Here is a 3,574-nt window from a genome sequence, read left to right on the forward strand (position 1 = left end):
TGCTGTCATCAGCCATGTCTAAAAGCTGAAGACCCATGTCACAACATGATTAAAAACGGTTTTATTTATTTATTTATTTCAAAATGCAACAGGTCTATATACAGTAGACGTTAGCTTAGGCTGATGTCAATGGTAGGCTATCTTTAGCAGCTGTGCTAACTGAGCAGCCCACTGTTCCATAATTTGAACACATACGCTGCCATTTTAACACATGACCCCATGTAACCTGATGCAGAAACACTGAAATAATTAAAATAATACCGTTAACCACGAGATCTCATTAAAAAAAAGATTGTTGCCTTTACCTGTTTGAAGGTGTAAGCGCATCAGGTGAACTGGGCGAACTGAGCCTCGCTGTTGACGTCACTGCCGCTGAAGATGACGCATGGTATTTGGACGCATCTTCTTCTTCTTTAGTGTTTTTGGCGCATAACAATCTAAATGTATAGCGCCACCTACAGTACGTTGCTGTTGTGCAGTCATGTTATCTATTATCGTCAAAATGACTTATGAACATAACAAAAAAAGGGGGGGGCGATAAGAAAAAAAAAAAAATTTCTCCATAAATTTGAAACTCTTTTTGTTGTGATAGGAATTAAATATGTATAGCCACTAGATGGCGGTATGCGAATGTATGTAAATGTGAGAGACTGGAATAGAAGGGGGAGAGTAAAAGACAAACGTACTGCAATGCCCTCTGTCTGCCTCTTTGTTTGATTGGCATCTGCTGCAACTAAACAATGGTTTCTACATGGTGTCAGAAGTGGTGACAATGGATCAAGTATTTTCTCTGACTGCTCCGGGGAACTTTTATTTTCATGAACTGAATTCATGGGCGCAATGGATAAGACGCTTCGAAAGGTTCAGACTGGCCTCGGGCCTCGCCGGCAAAGAAGAAGTTTACCAGGTAAACTCGTTACTTTATATTATGGGAGAGAAGAGTGACAATGTCCTGAACACTTTAGCCTTGTCGGAGCGGCAACAAAAAGAATATGAAACTGTAAAAGCGGCATTTGAGAGTCATTTTTATCAGCAAGTATAATGTCATCTGTGAACGGGCAAAGTTTAATAGCCAATGTCAACAGCCGGGAGAGTCAGCAGAAAGTTTTATTACTGATGTGCATAAATTGACACAACATTGTAAATACGGAGCATTAGAAGAGGAAATGATCCGAGATCGAATTGTTGTTGGCATTAGAGATTCCAAATTGTCTGAAAGATTGCAATTGGATCCAGAATTAACTTTGGCAAAAACGATAACACAAGTCAGACAACAAGAGGAAGTGAAAAAACAGCAACCGTTGATAAGGCAAATTGAAATTTCTGAGCAAAGATCTTTCAATGTGGATTCTGTAATGGCCGCAAGAAGGTCTAAGCAACAGAGTTATTAAAAAAAAACGTCTAAGTGGGTGACAGAGAAAATGCCTCAAAATGTTTGTAAAAGATGTGGAAGGGAAGCTCATTCATGGAAATTTTGCCCAGCTAGAGAGGCTGAATGTAGGCAATGTAAAAAAAAAAGGGACATTTCGCATACATGTGTCAGACCGGAAAGAGAGTCGAGACTATTGTGGAAGGAGATTGTGTATTAATCCCAAAGAAAATGAGACAAGAAATGTTGGAAAGAGTCCATGAAGGAGATTTGCCAGAGGAGGAAGTTGTATTCATGGGAGAAATAAACACAGACCAAAAAGCAGAGTTCTGGATTCAAGAGTTGGAATTTAATAAACAAGCCATGTCTTTTAAACTCGATACTGGAGCAGCGGTGTCAGCTATTCCTGAATCTGTTTACTCTGAAAGTAGAGCTGGATTACTTAAAGTGTCGAAAAAAAGAATTTGTGGTCCTAACAAATCTCCACTGAAAGTCTTAGACACATTTGAGGCAGAAATTAAAAAAGGGGAAAATAAAATAAAACAAGAATTGTACGTTATATTAGATCTAGTCATGCCATTATTGGGTCTTCCAGCTATTCAAGAGCTTCAGCTAATACAACAAGTTGCCGAAGTGCAAGATGCTGGCTTCCAATATAAAGATATGTTTCCCAGTGTTTTTACAGGACTTGGGCAGTTACAAGGAAGTTATAAGATTAAATTGGCAGATGGAGCTCGACCCTATGCCCTCTCTGTGCCGCGACGTGTGCCATTACCGTTGCTGGAAAAAGTGAGAGCAGACTTGCAAAGAATGGAGTCAGAAGGAGTGATCCAAAGGATAGAAGAACCGACTGACTGGTGTGCTGGGATGGTGGTGGTTCCAAAGCCCAATGGTAATGTTCGAATTTGTGTAGATCTGACTAAGTTAAATGAGTGTTTGTCTTGAGAGACATATACTTCCAGCTGTCGATGACACATTAGCACAGCTGAAAGGTGCTTCCATTTTCTCAAAGTTAGATGCTACATCTGGCTTTTGGCAAATCCCTTTACACAAAGAATCTGAGCCTTTGACTACCTTTATCACCCCATTTGGACGTTATTGTTTTCAACGTCTTCCCTTTGGGATTTCCTCAGCTCCAGAATATTTTCAGTTGAGAATTTCTCAGATGATTGCAGGAATTCCTGGGACAGTCTGTCATGCAGATGATATACTTGTGTTTGGGGAAAACAAGAAGGAACATGAGGAAAGGTTGATAGAGGTGTTAAAGAAGTTTGAGAAAACTGTTTTGACTCTCAATGAAAAATGTGTCTTCGGTGTGCCAAAAGTAAAATTCTTGGGTCATATTGTAAGTGAAGAAGGAATAGAACCTGACCCTGAAAAAATCCATGCTGTTATCAACCTACCAGAACCTGAGAATAAAATATAAAATATACCCCAAATCAAAAAACGTTGGTGTCTGCAGATGCTTCTTCATATGGTCTTGGAGCAGTCTTAATGCAAGAACAAGATGATGGAAAGTGGAAACCAGTTGTTTATATATCAAGAAGTTTGACATCTGCAGAATCAAGATATGTCCAGATTGAAAAAGAGGCATTGGCCGTGACATGGGCATGTGATAGACTTAATTCATACTTGCTGGGACTGAGATTTGATATCGAAACTGACCATAAACCATTGATTTCTCTATTAGGATCCAGAGCATTGGATGATATTCCTCCCAGAATTCTGCGTTTTCGTTTGAGACTTCTCAGATTCGATTACTCCATTGAATATGTTCCAGGGAAACAGTTGGTTACAGCGGATAAGCTTTCTCGGGCACCTCTTAAAATGTCACACCTCTTAAAATGGTGACATCGGAAGATTGGGACAATCGAATGGAGAGGGATAATATTCCATCCAAAACCCTTCCCTTTTTCCTTTGTATATTCCCAACAAGTATTCAATACATCTTTAGAAATATGTTCTCCAGCATGACTCTTCACTGATGTCCAATATACTAGGGACAATTTTACTCTACGTAAACTTAATGGCATTTAATTTGCCTCTACTAATAGTGCATTGACTGGAGTTGTTTTAGTTGCTCCTAGACATATCCTGAGTGCTCTGTATTGTATTCTATCTAATCTCCTTAACAATGTTGCTGATGCTGCATCATACACCATACATCCATAGTCAAGTATAGATCTAATCAGGGCTTGATATATT

At 39.3% G+C, this 3,574-nt stretch overlaps 1 long non-coding RNA gene across 2 annotated transcripts in view; it reads right to left on the reverse strand.

Moving 5' to 3' along the window:
- LOC107745298 (uncharacterized) overlaps positions 1–356 on the reverse strand; it is a 5,639-nt gene extending 5,283 nt beyond the window's left edge. Inside the window, exon 1 of one of the 2 annotated variants that reach the window (XR_001640587.1) lies at positions 306–356. This is a non-coding gene — a long non-coding RNA (uncharacterized LOC107745298). The remainder of the gene's footprint in view (positions 1–305) is intronic. The other variant, XR_001640586.1, reaches the window with a different exon arrangement.
- Positions 357–3,574: the final 3,218 nt, after the last annotated feature.

This window comes from Sinocyclocheilus rhinocerous, unplaced genomic scaffold, assembly GCF_001515625.1.
Source record: "Sinocyclocheilus rhinocerous isolate Xijiao unplaced genomic scaffold, SAMN03320098_v1.1 scaffold1362, whole genome shotgun sequence".
NCBI lineage: Eukaryota > Metazoa > Chordata > Actinopteri > Cypriniformes > Cyprinidae > Sinocyclocheilus > Sinocyclocheilus rhinocerous.